The sequence below is a fragment of the Protopterus annectens genome, chromosome 4.part0, assembly GCF_019279795.1.
Source record: "Protopterus annectens isolate FY-2018-M chromosome 4.part0, PAN1.0, whole genome shotgun sequence".
Classification (NCBI taxonomy): domain Eukaryota; kingdom Metazoa; phylum Chordata; order Ceratodontiformes; family Protopteridae; genus Protopterus; species Protopterus annectens.
In genome coordinates, this window is record NC_056733.1 from 1,550,836,320 (window position 1) to 1,550,852,584 (window position 16,265).

Sequence of the window (16,265 nt, forward strand, 5' to 3'; positions counted from 1 at the left end):
CTGATGGGTCTAATGACTGATGAGTACTGGGAACCTCCTTTGACCTACATGCACAGACCTTGGAAGTTTGTGTGAACACATAGCATGATTTTTCTGACAACTTTGTGAACGTGTTTCTGGAAGTAGAGATGTCTATCCACATTTGTCCATAGATCCCTTATTATCTCCTCTATATTTGGCATGTGTGTGAGCATGCCCAGTATGACCTTTCAGTATGTTATTGCCTGACATTTGCATCGTTGTTTGTGTGAGCATGCCCAGTATGACCTTTTAGTGTGATCCTGAATGAAATCCACTACATTTGTTGGAGTGTGTGAGCAAGCCAAGTATAGACATTTATACTATATGTGTATGGAAAATCAAGTTGTATGTTTACAGCAGGCCTCACCTTTGTGTCATAGATTAACAGGGATCATGCTGTGCCTACAGGGCTTCCATGAGACACTTTGCATAGACTTATCAGCATTTCTACATACAGGGGGCAGCTATTCTTTGTACATTTCTACCCAGGGGCACACTTGATTGTTAATGTGGGTGTACATACGATGAGGGGTTCACCTGACGCTTATACACATTTGCTATGCCTGCACTGCTATGTATGGTACACCATTTCAGTCTGTACTGTTGCCTATCATACTGGCTTGAGGCATACTACTGTACTACACTTCTTAGTGTCCAATGCCACATATATTAGATTGCAACTTCATAGTCTACACAACCCACATCACACCACCTGGCCTGATGTTCTCGGTCTGCATAGGTCCATATGCGTCTTTAGGGGCATGTTACAGCATTTCTTTGTGTTTGCATTACTGTACAATTGTCATGCTGTGTCTGTGCTACTGAAATGCCATCATGGCTTAGTGATTCAGTACTGTGACTATAGTGCACAGTATCCTGGGTTCGAGCCCTGTCACTGCTTTTTATTTTCATGCTGGGCAGACCAAACTGCTTAAGGGACAGTAAAGCTAATATAAGCATGTTTACCTGTCTTTGCTCAACTTTGCAAGACTTTGCCTGACCTTGCCCAACATTGCTTAACGTTGCCCAACACTGCGCTGGTTGGCACGGGTAATTTTGTTTACATATACTAAATATTGGCAAATGATGCTTAGCACTGGTTTATATTGCTTAAAACATGGCAATCATGCCTCCGGTGGTGCTGTAGGGCTGCCTATGTCGGATGCACAAACTACACTCCCTATACATGTTTGGAAACAGGTAGTGTCAAGTTAGGAATCCCTTTTATTTTATGTGCAAATCAGAGAGAGGTATCATTTCCAGGATTCCTACTGTGCCAGTGTATGTGCTATGCATTGCCTCTTTGCCAAGGCATACTGGGCACACCTCCTTCTGCCTACTGGGGCAGGCTAAGGTTGTTCCTCCTCCGAGTCCCACTGTGCCTGTGCAGGCCTTGGCAATCATGGGGGGTTGGTTGGCCCTGCCCCATGCTGTTCCTGCTGCAGCTGTTTTCGCAGTATCATATTGTGTAGCATGGCACATACCATGACAATTTGGGTACATGTAGTTGGTGAGTACTGCAAGGATCCACCCGATGTGTCCAGGCACCAAAACCATGACTTGAGCATCCCAAACACATGGTCGATTACATTTCATGTTTGTGCGTGTGTCTCATTATGGAGTTCTTGTTCATGTGTGTGTGCATTTCTGATGGGTGTCATCAGCCACGGCTCCAGTGTGTATCCATCATCCCCCACTAGGTGACCAACAGGGATGTCCCCATTGGAAAATGTCTGGTACAGCTACGTCAGATGCCAGATATGGGAATCGTGGTAGCTTCCAGTGCAGCCAGCACACACATTCAGTATTATGCCCTGGGCAACGCACACGACCTGGCAGTTGATGGAGTCAATTGCACCCACTACCTCAGGGTATTCCGCTATTTGCTGGAAGAGATGCATAATGCTGGCCAATACCTCACGGGAATTGGGGAAATGATCACCAACATGTGCTGACATGGCATTCAGGAACTGGTGCCGTACCCTGGATGCTGATGCCTGTGAAATCCCCATCATATCACCAGTTGGTCTCTGGAAGGTACCTGTTGTTGGTATTCTTAGGCCAACACATACCTTGGTTTCCACTGGGATGGGTTCCCCTCTGTTGGTTCTGTGTGTAAGGAGTGGCCTGCACAGCTCAACAATTTTCTGCAGGAGCTCTCTGTCCACTCTATAGCGCTCCATTATCTCCAGCTCATGTAGCCCCTGGTAGGTTACCCTGGGTCTGTACACTCTTCTCCATCTCCTCACTGTGAGTTGCTCAGCAACATTCGCAATGGCACCACCCTCAGCATCTTCCACATGTTGCCTTATAATAGCAATGGCAGCCCCTAACATTTTTTTGTCTCAGTTAAGCTTTTTAAGTTTTCACTTCTCTTTATTATCCTGCAGTGTTGCAGTGTTTCTTAGTAAAACATGGGGGAATGTTGTTTGCAGAGTTTTAAGTGCTGGGCTGGGCTAGTGTACTGCCTGTGTAATTGGCTGATTCTGATTGATTTCACCTGGTAGCTCTGCTAGTTCTCCTTCGTTAACTTCCTACTACTACTTTTCCTTCCTTTTCCCTTTCTGTTTCCACAGGGGGCAGCGCCTCACAAACACGTGCACACGGACACAGACAGCCTTACACAGGCTGACTCGGGCACACACATGCACACACAGGCTTACACGGGTTTACAGGCATGCACACATGTGCACACAGTGTAAGCATCTTTGCAAGAAACGTTGGTGGTAGCCACGGCGTACACCTTCTGTTTCTGGGTTTTAGTTCAGACAACTGTAGACACGCCTCTTCCAGTCCTGAGTAACTCACAGCAAACACATGCCACTCTGCTCCAATAAGCTTACAGAATTTGATACATACCCCCCTCATGATGTCACCTATCTTCTACTCTTTTACTCCCCTAATGGTAAGTAACTGTTTAGCTATCAACTGTCAAAAACCACCAGCAAAATAAAGCCAACAATATGAAGGGCTATGTACCCCACACCAACCTTAATAAATATTCCAACTCCAGGAAAGCACTGACACGGGGTTAAATGCCACGGGGTTAAAGGAAAAATTCAGGTTGATGGCCAAATGGTGACTTACTGTGGTGGAAACATCGGATCTTCAGTTGTTGATTATACATGTACATATATACCTATATACATATATATAAACACACACATATATTTATAGATATATACACCCACATCTATATATATATATATATATATATATATATAGATAAATATATATATTTCCAACTAGGAAAATTCTTCGGAATTCCTAAAATACATAAGGACCAGTTTAATCCTCCTTTTAGACACATAGTGTCGAACAAGAAAACTAAGACAGAAGGTATAGCAGAATTTATTGATTTTGTATTAAACCCTTTAGTACAAGTTTCACCCTATTTTCTAAGGGATTCATGGGATTTCCTTAATCTCCTTTTTCTCAACCCTCCTACTGATGAACATACTATTTTAGTTACTTTAGATATTGAATCATTGTATTCTAACATTCCTCATGATATAGGCATAGAATACTTAAGAAATTATTTATCAAAATTTACCACCTTCTCACAGGAAAAAATTAACATGATTTGCTCCCTAACTTCTCTAGTATTAACTAACAATTTTTTCACTTTGATGGTAAGATTTTTCATCAAACTAAAGGTGTAGCTATGGGGGCTAAACTAGCTCCTGCCTTTGCAAATTTAGTTTTAGCCTGGTGGGAATGTAACTTTCTAGTATATTTACCTGGTTTTAATAATATTCTTCTGTACCGACGTTACATTGATGACCTCTTTTTTGTATGGAAGGGATGTGAGTCTGATTTGTTTACATCTATTAATTCCTTATCTGATAGTATTCCATTTCTAAAGTTTAAGATTTCAGCTTTTGGGAAGCAGGTTAACTTTTTAGATGTATTTATTTCCATTGATACAAATTCTTTAACTTGGAACTCTACTATATTTAGGAAAAAGACATTCAGAAATAATTGTTTACATTTCTGCAGTATGCATCCTCTATTTATGAAAGTTAATATGGCCAGAGGTCAGTACATCAGATTGTCTAGGATTATTTCTGATGATAATGTTTTTCTACATGAATGTGATGTTTTTAGTTCCTTTCTTATAGAGAGAGGTTACCCTACTGATTTACTGAATTCTATTGTTAAAGATGTAGTCTTTTTAAGGCACACTAATTATCCTCCTATTCTTTTAAAAGGCTTCTCTCCGAAGAAAAATACAACCAATAGTATGAATGAAATACAGACTACTCCCCTTGTGACCAATGAGTGTAGTAACACTATAAATGATATAACCAATACTATGTTTGAATCACAGACTACTCCCTTGTCCTGCACCTATCAATACGTTTCTCAAATACATAATTCAGGACACTCTCTTTCTACACATAACTCTATAGATAGATTCACTAGTTTCCCAGTTCCTATTTGCAGGGACTCTATAGCTATTAAGAAAGTGTTTTATAATAACTGGGATATTCTTACCTCCAGCCAGGAGGTTGACAACAAATTAAGGCTAGGTCCTGTTTTTACACATAAAAAATTTAAATCTTTACGTTCTCTATTTGAAAATAGAGACACTCAATTTATTGTTACACCCCCTGTCATTCACAGTAAATAGAAGTTATGTCCTTACCATAACGTTCCATGTGGAGTGTTCATCTCGCCTTTGTTCTTACACATTCGTTTCGCCAATCCTCGGCTCCGTGTCGGCCACTTGCAAGCTCTGCATCAAGAAGAAGCTCGAGACAACCTAATACCCACAATCCCCCTCTGCCTTTACCTCAGATCTAGTTTGCAAGCAAACCAGCAGTCAGAGAGAGCACACTCATGCTTATATCACATATGCACAGAACTAAGAGTCTATATATATACACATATACACATATATATACATGTCAACTATATACACAACAACTGCAATGCAGAAGCAGAATGCCCCAGGCCAGGCACCAAACTGAATGTTCTTCCTAGATGAACACTCCACATGGAACGTTATGGTAAGGACATAACTTCTATATGTGATAGTGTTCAATCTCGCCATTTGTTCTTACACATGGGTATCGTCCCTAGCTCCTTGTTCCTGAGGAACTCGAACCAAAGGTTGCCCTGTCCCTAGAAACCTTGTCTATCTTATAATGAGAAATGAATGTATGTGGCTTAGACTAGTGGTAGGCGGGCTGCATGAGCCAGGGATGTAGACACTGACCTTGTGGAATGTCCTTTAGGTTTGTGCAAAAGAGTTTGATTTGAAGAATCATAGACATAGATGATACAATCAGTTAACCACTTAGAAAGAGTTCTTTTGGTAACCGCTACTCCTTTCCTGTTATCAGCAAAGGCTGCAAAAGTTGATCAGTTTTTCTGTGATCTTTTGTTCTATCCAAGTAAAACCTTAGCTGTCTGTGAACATCTAATTTGTGCAACATATACTCCATTTTATTGGAGTGATTCTTGAAGAAAGTGGGTAATTCAATGGACTGATTAATATTATTAATAGAACAAACTTTAGGAAGGAAGGATGAATTAGTCTGTCAGAGTGAAAGATCAAATAAGGGTGCTTAATGGAGAGAGCTTGAAGTTCAGATACCCTAGCAGATGTAATGGCTACCAAAAAGAGAGTCTTCCATGACAAAAATTTCAATGGGCAAGAGGAGGCTGGTTTAAAGGGCAGCATTAACTTAGATAACAATAAGTTTAGACTCCAAGGTGACGTAGGAGATCTAATTGGTGGTCTAATATGAAAAGCCCTTTTAAAAGGCTTTACAAAGTCTGTGGGCCATAATAGGAGCCCCACATTCTTCCACATGGAAATTAGAAATGGCAGCCAATTGAACTCTTAATGTGGCAGGAGAAGCACCTGATGGAACAAGTCTGTTAAAAACTCTAATATTTTATTCAAAGGAGCTATAACAGGGTCCACTTGCTGTGTATTAGAATACAAAGCGCTTCCATTTACTAGTATATGTTTTAGTAGTGGAAGCTTTATGAGAAGCCACTAATATATTCTGAACTGCAGGCAAAGAAGATCAGACCTGGCTAAGTTAGCTGCTAGATGGAGGGACAAGCCCTGACGAGTGAGTCAATAGATCTGGCTCTGGGTCCAGGATCCAGGGTCCCCAATGCAGTGTGTCATGAGGAAGGGAACCAAATTTGATGAGGCCAGAATGGGGCAATGAGGATTATTGTCCTGTGTAGGTTTTGGCTTTCTGGAGAAACTTTGATATCAGGGGAAGGGAGGAAATGCGTACAGGGGTCGGGGGCCATCGTGAATCAGTCCTGGGGACTTGGTAATAGGGCAAAGTAGCTCCTGCATTTGGCGTTCATTGGAGATGCAAACAGATCGCAGGAAGGCTGGCCCCACGTAAAAAATCTTTTCGCAACTGACTGTTTTAGGGACCTAACAGAATTGCTCTGCTCAGCCTGTCGGCTATGACGTTGGATGACCGGGATGGATTCTCATGGCCTCTCTGCATAGCTGATAGGACTTGGTTCCTTGCTTGTTTATGTACCAGACTACCGACATGTTGTCCGTCTGAACTGCAATAGTTCCCAGAGGAAGAAGGGGAGCAAAGTGTTGCAAAACACTGCCCTCAACTCTAGAACATTGATGTGCAGATTGTACTCTAAATTGGTCCATTGGACTGTCTGTCCCTGAAAGATGCCCCCCACCCTATCAGGGAAGCGTCCGTGGTCACCGTAACTGTAGGCGTGTGTAGCACAAATGGTCTCCCTTGAAAGGTTGAAGCCACCAGTTTAGATGTGCCTTGCATGTGTTCGTTATAAGAATCTCGTGTGTTAGAGGTAGTTGTTGGAACGACCATTGTGCAAACAGTAGCCATTGTAGGACTCTCATGTGCAGCCTTCCCAAGGGTATTGCAATAAGAGAAGCTGACATGAGTCCCAAAACCTTTAGTACCAGTTTTGCTGGGGATTTTGGACAAGAGAAGAAGACGTATGTGAGTCTGAAGTGAAAGTATCCTTTCTGGAGGAAGTCTTAGAATTAACTGATGTGTATTTAATTCCTATGAATAAGATACTCTGTGATGGATGTAGTAAGGATTTTCCACGGAAATTCCTAGGTCAATACACAGTTGAAGAGTATAGGCTCTGGCCTGAACTAGGTGACGCTGGGTGATGGCAGAAAGGAGCCAGTCGTCCAGTACGGAAACACCTGGAATCCTTGGCGTCTCAAGTGAGACGCTACCACTGCCATGCATTTGGTGAAGACCCTGGGGGCTGAGGTCAGACCAAAGGGCAGGGCTCGAAACTGAAAGTGACTGGCACCCAGCCAGTGATCTCTGGATGCCCTGGCCATTTTGATGTGGTAGTATGCATCCTTCAGATCTATTGAGCACATCCAGTCGTCCTTCTGTAAGAATGGAAGGATCGATTGAAGCGTGACCATTCGAACTTTTCTTTCTTGACGAAGGTATTGAGGTCGCTTAAGTCCAGAATGGGCCTCCAGTCCCCTTTGGAACTAAAAGAACCTTGAGTAAGTCCCGAATCCTTTCTGGTCCGCTGGGACTGGTTGGATGACTCTTTTTCTAGCAGCTTTGAAATTTCTATAGCTGCTGGCTCTAGATGGGGTACATCTGGGAGTCTTTTCTTTGGAATGGGATGGGATAGAAAAGGTATATTGTAATTTTACCCACTTGTCTGTAGTTATGTTTTGCCAGGCCTGAGGGTATAAAGCTAGCACTACCCGACTGCCTCCAGAGCAGGACAGTCGGGCCTCCTCTCAGGAGTGCTGGAAAGGTTTACCAGGGAGTGTATCCCTGTCACCTTGATTCTGTGGACCCCTCTGCCTCCAGGGCGGCGTCTTCCACCTCTGCCCCTCCTCTGCCTCTAGAGGGCATCACCCTGTGTGCCTGGGAAAGATCCTAACCACATTTTCCCACCACACGCCTTTTTGGGGGGGGTCTGGTGGTTGGGGGGGGAAAGACTCCGACAGCAGAGACAGAGTCTTCTCCCTCCTGCTCACGGGGGTAAGGGTTTTTTTTTGGGCAAAAAGAGTGGCAAAAATGGGGCGCGTTAGTAAAGGAAGACTTGAAGGCTTCCGTGAATGAACATAAGCACATCCAGGATTGTAGAGATCAGCCTCATGGACGAGTTCACAATGGATGTGTTGTGCTGTCACTTTCTCTGAGACAGCAGCATCTGTAGTACCCTGGAGGGTATCTCCCAACTCTTTGACTAGATCCTCTGTAGTCTTGTAAAGTGGGTCAAATAGTTCAGGGATCGCATGGAAAAGCCGCTGAACTAAATGCACTTCCCATACCTGTCCATAGTCCTAGAATCTTTATTAGGGGATGGACAGATGAGGAAGATTTTGTCAAGTAAGTCTTATCCTGGGGTGCAGTGATATACTTATTGGGTTTCCTTGGGACTGGTTCCACTGTGTCAAGAGAGCCCACCACCTTGCTATAGCAAATTTATAATTCATCGAAGGCGGAGTGACCCAGGAGGAGGAAAATGCCTTCAGCAAGACTGACTCATCCTCAGAAGGGAGGGACTGCCAGTCACCTCTCTGTTTCAGGATCTCCAATATGTCAGAAAAGAGACATCTTCTGAAGGTGACTTAGGGACCCTTCTGACTCATCTAAGTCAGTATCGGATGTTAAGGATTCTTGTGGAGAATCAAGTGTCTCCTCTTACACAATCTTTTCCTAGGGACTTCTTCATGCAGAGGAGGCCCTTTATAACGCCCTTTTGGGGAGGAGAGGTTGCTTCTACTGATGTGGTTGTCTGGGTAGACAACACCTTCCTCATTAGATCAAATGGGAAGAATCCCGAAACAGGCACCAAAGGCATCGACCCGAGGGCGGGCGACCGAATCGATCCGAGCCCGAGGAGGGGAGTCGAACCGGAACGGGGTTCGATTCGAACCAAGGACAGATCGTCGGCTCCGACTCTCCGTAGTCCGGCCGGAGTCAAGGTGAGGAACAGACCGAGTTCTGGACCGACCCGGGCTCCACAATCAGAAGATCAACCTCTTCCAGCTCCAAAGACTGGACAGGTCTCAGAGGAGGAATGGATGGAGACAACGGGAGGCCTTCAAGTTTGCACCAACTGGGTGGAAACTGAAATAAGTTTGGATAGAGAGCTTAGAAGAAGAAGATGGAGCCGACCTCAATAGAGTCGAGGGAGGAGAGAGCTCCATCACGAACTGACACCAGTTGAACACTTCTGTGGAACCGGTGATCTAACTTGGATGCCTGGTCTGAAGCATCCAGAGCCTCCTGAAAGGAAGGTTTAATAACCCCTGTCCATGAGTTTCCTAAAGAGTGACAAATTGAACAGTCCTCTTGTAAGTGGAGAGGAACTATGGTTGTCAGTAACTGACAAGCCTGATTTTATTTTCTCAGACATCTTACAGGTAAGAGAAAAGTCAAGTCCAGTATAAAAGACAAATCCAATGGCAAAAAGTCAAATCCGATGTATATGTCAGTCCGGTATGTCATATCTAGAAAAACTCTAACCAGTTAAACAAAGTTAACGGTACCGAGTAATTCTACCTACACACACACATACACTATGTCTATCAAAAGGTACTTTTTGAATAAATTTTTCTAAAATATAACAAATTAAAAGTTATATCTTATCTCAAGTTGCTCGAGCTAGCTCCCAGCGGCAAACTAGATCTGAGGTAAAGGCAGAGGGGGATTGTGGGTATTAGGTTGTCTCGAGTTTCTTCTTGATGCAGAGCTTGCAAGCGGCCGACACGAAGATTGAACACTATCACATTAAAGGGATGGTTACTTGTGGAAAATGCGTTGCCTGTAAGAATATTCTTACAGGTGCCTCATATACTTTTAAACATAATAATTTTAAAATACATTATACTACATATTTTGACTGCAATTCAGACAATGTTGTTTATGCAGCTATCTGCACATTGTGTTCAGCATTTTATATTGGTAAAACAATACGCAAGCTGTCTACAAGAATCAAGGAGCATTGTGCGGCTATAAGAAAATGTGATTTTAGTAATGCCCTAGCTAAACACAGTCATATATGTCCTTTGTCTACAGGATTTAAATTCATTGTGCTTGATTATGTTCATATGTTTTTTGGGGATAGAAATACTTTATTGGAGGTTAAAGAATTAAGATGGCAACTAAGGTTAAATGCTAATGCCCCACCTGGACTAAATGAAAGTTTAAACATTAAATGTTTTTGAAATGGCACAACTAACTACACATTTACTAGTGGTAGGCTTTGTTTACTTTTGAACAGGGTTCTAAATACATTATACATAATTCAGTTAGTGGAATGTCTTGCTTCAACAGGATTCTTATTACATAATTCATAAGTCATATTTCCTAATTGGTCTACAGTATGACTTGTCATTTCACCATTACTTTGGTTATATATACAGGATTGTATTGTAATTGTATGTTATTCTGAAGAAGTCCAACATATTAAATTGGATGAAAGAGCTAATTACTGGCTCTCAGTGTGTTTTTTCGACATTGCTATTAGATAATTCTGATTTTTACGAAGTTTTTTGGATATAGTTTCAGTTCTTCGTTGAATTTTAAAGAGTTTTTTCAATGTTTATATACATTATCTCAACATAATGTCGAATATTTTACAAGGAGAGCTTGGCTCTAGTAGCCAATTAAATACAGACTTTCCACCTCTTTCGATCCCACCTGGCTTTTTTGCTTCAATGTACACTGATGCAAGCAGCGATCGATCTTTGGAAGGAGTGCCTTACTTCAGGACTTAACAACATTTCGACTACCACTATTACATCTACTACTAGTCAGGAAACTATTCTTATTCCGACTTCTCTAAACTTAAATAATCCAGAGGTTTAACTACAGTTTCTTCTAAATGGAAATATTATCACTAATCATAAGGAACCTACAAATACAGTATCTGAATCGTCAGCACAACAGATTCCTACTACAGTTCATTTGAATGAGATGCCAGTTCAGGTTCCTACTACAGTTCATTTGATTGAGATGCTGGTTCCTACTGGTCAGACTTATACGCAGTCAACTGCTGTACATTTACAAAACAATAAACTGAACAATGAGTTCCTGGTTCCTGACAGCAGATCTAATGTACAATCAAATGCTGTAACTTTAGAGAACAATGCATGGAATAATACTTATAACAGACTGTCTAATTCACCCACTTTACCAATTCCGTTGATGCATGGTAACACCACTTTACCTGTCACTGGACAACAAACTAGTCCTTTAGCATTTCAGAGACTTAATATACAGCAACCGTTACCTACCCAACAACAACATATACATGTAAATGTTTCAGAAGACCTGTTGTCTTTCACCAACACGGAAAATGTACCTAACCCATTTGCAGAGGTAAATAACATTAATGAATCTCCTGATTTCATGCATTCTAGACAGTCTACTGCAACAAATAATTTGAAATAGATGCTTTTTAGGCTTGAAAGACTTTTCATTGCTTTTAAGAATTTACAATATGATAACTTCTACCTTCCATTTTGTTTGAGCAAGGAAATAGTCCCATTAGGTCTTAGAATTACGAAGTTTCCTAATAATCTCACAAGGGACTCCAAGTTATATAAGGAACTGGAAGTTTTGTATAACACTACTGGCTTAATAGTGATTAGGTCTCTTATAGAGCATAACAAACTGAGACTGTCTGACATTTCTCAAGAAATCCATAACCTACATTCGGTGATTATTAAACATCAAGATTTACATCTTTTATTACATATCTTCAATGGCATTCATCCTAGAGTAACCCGACATGTAGCTACCATAGTTCACCGGAAAAAACGTAAGCTACAGAGAGATATGCTCCAATACAAGCATAATCAAGCATATCCCTTAAGAACTGATGGAGGATACAAATATAGTTACAGGAATTTGTTCAATAATTACCCTACGGCTCACAGCGGTCCTATTTCTACAAATTTTGGAAGATCTACTATTAATTCTGAAAGACCAGAAGAAGAATATGGAAATGTGTTTACTGGTAATTCTGCAGACCACAGTAGTTCTGCCACCAACAATTTTATGAGAACTACCACAGATTCTATGAGATCAGATAATCAGACAATGCAGGCGGCACATCAAGACATAAACAATCCAACGGTTATTTCTTTGCCTTCCCGCCAAAATGCTATATATACTACTACAACTCCACAGTCTGATCTCGCTATGCAAAGCTTTCCGCTGCAGTGTTGTCTGATCATAACACCCTCGGATGTCTAATACAGAAGTAGGCATTTCCCATCCTATTAATATACACAATTCTGCTGGCTGTGTTCCTATTACTTCCCCATCTGTTTTAGCAAATCCTTTACGTCTCTTAAATTCACCAGGACCTACTACAATGAATATCTTAGATGACAGAAACTCTAATTTTTTATCCAAAAATACTCGGACCATGCCCCCCTCCCCCATGATCACCAGAAGAAGAGGGAGACTTTCATCCTACAGAGGCGAAGGAAGACAAATGAATCATGGGGAAAGAGGTTTCCTTACAAATTCTCCCACTACTCATTCTTATTCCCTAAGAAACACTCATTTTTTAGAAAGAGGCCAACCACGAGGAAGACCAAGAAGAGCTCCCACACGCTGAATGTTTCTGATAACAGCTCACACATGCTGAATGTTTCTGATAACAGCTCACACACGCTGAATGTTTCTAATAATAACTTGGTTAATGGTAACTGCAACTCCTTACCTGTAGAAACATATATACCAGATTCTGAAGTTTTCAATTTATCTGGCAGATGTTTACCTGATAATTTCAACAGCTTACTGAAACTAGGTTTTTCTTTTATTCCTGCCTACCGTGCTGACATTTCTTCTTTATTAATAGATTTACGTGTATATATTAGGAAACTTAATTTAAAACTTTTATTTCACAAAGATGTATATGATGTAGAAGATGAAGATGAAAATGTACTATATTCTTACACTAAGCTACCTGTCAAGAAAAGCTTATATAACCCACCACTATGTAATACCTTACATATCTTTCTTAAGTTATGTGAAAAGACTTGCGATATGTTTTAAAGCATAACTGTACTTGTAAATGGTTCAACCTTACTAATGAACAGTTAACTGCCTTAAATTCCTTATCAGCAGACAGATCACTAAGAATCATGAGAGCTGATAAGGGCTCAGGTATAGTGTTGATGGAACAAGATAAATACACTCGTATTTTATTAAATGACCTTAATAACAGTGAGTTTTATGCTATGGCTACCCTAACAGATGTCCTTCGGGCTTTTAAACATATAGATAGAACTATTATTGCATTACATAAATCTAAACAGATTTGTGATGTAATAGCTGATTTTTTATCTGTGTCAGAGCCCCAACTAGGAAAATTATTCGGAATTCCTAAAATACATAAGGACCGGTTTAATCCTCCTTTTAGACGCACAGTGTCTAACAAGAAAACTAAGACAGAAGGTATAGCAGAATTTATTGATTTTGTATTAAACCCTTTAGTACAAGTTTCACCCTATTTTCTAAGGGATTCATGGGATTTCCTTAATCTCCTTTTTCTCAACCCTCCTACTGATGAACATACTATTTTAGTTACTTTAGATATTGAATCATTGTATTCTAACATTCCTCATGATATAGGCATAGAATACTTAAGAAATTATTTATCAAAATTTACCACCTTCTCACAGGAAAAAATTAACATGATTTGCTCCCTAACTTCTCTAGTATTAACTAACAATTTTTTTCACTTTGATGGTAAGATTTTTCATCAAACTAAAGGTGTAGCTATGGGGGCTAAACTAGCTCCTGCCTTTGCAAATTTAGTTTTAGCCTGGTGGGAATGTAACTTTCTAATATATTTACCTGGTTTTAATAATATTCTTCTGTACCGACGTTACATTGATGACCTCTTTTTTGTATGGAAGGGATGTGAGTCTGATTTGTTTACATTTATTAATTCCTTATCTGATAGTATTCCATTTCTAAAGTTTAAGATTTCAGCTTTTGGGAAGCAGGTTAACTTTTTAGATGTACTTATTTCCATTGATACAAATTCTTTAACTTGGAACTCTACTATATTTAGGAAAAAGACATTCAGAAATAATTATTTACATTTCTGCAGTATGCATCCTCTATTTATGAAAGTTAATATGGCCAGAGGTCAGTACATCAGATTGTCTAGGATTATTTCTGGTGATAATGTTTTTCTACATGAATGTGATGTTTTTAGTTCCTTTCTTGTAGAGAGAGGTTACCCTACTGATTTATTGAATTCTATTGTTAAAGATGTAGTCTTTTTAAGGCACACTAATTATCCTCCTATTCTTTTAAAAGGTTTCTCTCCGAAGAAAAATACAACCAATAGTATGAATGAAATACAGACTACTCCCCTTGTGACCAATGAGTGTAGTAACACTATAAATGATATAACCAATACTATGTTTGAATCACGGACTACTCCCTTGTCCTGCACCTATCAATACGTTTCTCAAATACATAATTCAGGACACTCTCTTTCTACACATAACTCTATAGATAGATTCACTAGTTTCCCAGTTCCTATTTGCAGGGACTCTATAGCTATTAAGAAAGTGTTTTATAATAACTGGGATATTCTTACCTCCAGCCAGGAGGTTGACAACAAATTAGGGCTAGGTCCTGTTTTTACACATAAAAAATTTAAATCTTTACGTTCTCTATTTGAAAATAGAGACACTCAATTTATTGTTACACCCCGTCATTCACAGTAATAAAGGGATGTTTACTTGTGGAAAATGCGTTGCCTGTAAGAATATTCTTACAGGTGCCTCGTATACTTTTAAACATAATAATTTTAAAATACATTATACTACATATTTTGACTGCAATTCGGACAATGTTGTTTATGCAGCGATCTGCACATTGTGTTCAGCATTTTATATTGGTAAAACAATACGCAAGCTGTCTACAAGAATCAAGGAGCATTGTGCGGCTATAAGAAAATGTGATTTTAGTAATGCCCTAGCTAAACACAGTCATATATGTCCTTTGTCTACAGGATTTAAATTCATTGTGCTTGATTATGTTCATATGTTTTTGGGGATAGAAATACTTTATTGGAGGTTAAAGAATTAAGATGGCAACTAAGGTTAAATGCTAATGCCCCACCTGGACTAAATGAAAGTTTAAACATTAAATGTTTTTTGAAATGGCACAACTAACTACACATTTACTAGTGGTAGGCTTTGTTTACTTTTGAACAGGGTTCTAAATACATTATACATAATTCAGTTAGTGGAATGTCTTGCTTCAACAGGATTCTTATTACATAATTCATAAGTCATATTTCCTAATTGGTCTACAGTATGACTTGTCATTTCACCATTACTTTGGTTATATATACAGGATTGTATTATAATTGTATGTTATTCTGAAGAAGTCCAACATATTAAATTGGATGAAAGCGCTAATTACTGGCTCTCAGTGTGTTTTTTCGACATTGCTATTGGATAATTCTGATTTTTACGAAGTTTTTTGGATATAGTTTCAGTTCTTCGTTGAATTTTAAAGAGTTTTTTCAATGTATATATATATATATATATATATACACACACACACACACACACACACACACACACACACACACACACACACACACACACACACACCTACATATATATAAATATATTTACTCTACTGATGAATGGCAGTGCTGGATGATATGTTTGAGAAAACATGAAATTTATTTATATCTGACATGACTCAGCTTCTAAATTGCTTATCCTGTGTAGGCATTGCTTACCCACACGCAAACAGACTTAAAATCCACTCACTACTGCTTAAAAGTGCTTACTCCCACTTACCTCTGTACTAATTTAGAAAGAATAGAAACATAGGTCTTGGGAGAGTGGTATATTCTGACACTTTGTATATTTTTTACATTTGTTCTATGGCATTGATTTATGTGTACATACACTGTATGGGGCACTTGTGTTTATCTGTGGATTTTACTACATTATTACAATGACACTTCACATCTGCACTTAATGCAGTACTCCAGTTTACAAATATATGTTATTTAGTAGGTTATTCAGCAAAAAAAAAAATGTTCCTAAATTGCTTTCACATGGAAAATGGAATTTATTACAGTGAGGATCGAACCAGGAATGACTGCTCGCAAAGTAGACGGTCTAACCACTACACTATTGCAGTACTGCTTTTATTGAATTTATCTTGCTATTTACCTTCTTGTGCCATGCAAGCTATGGTATGCATAGCTAAGCA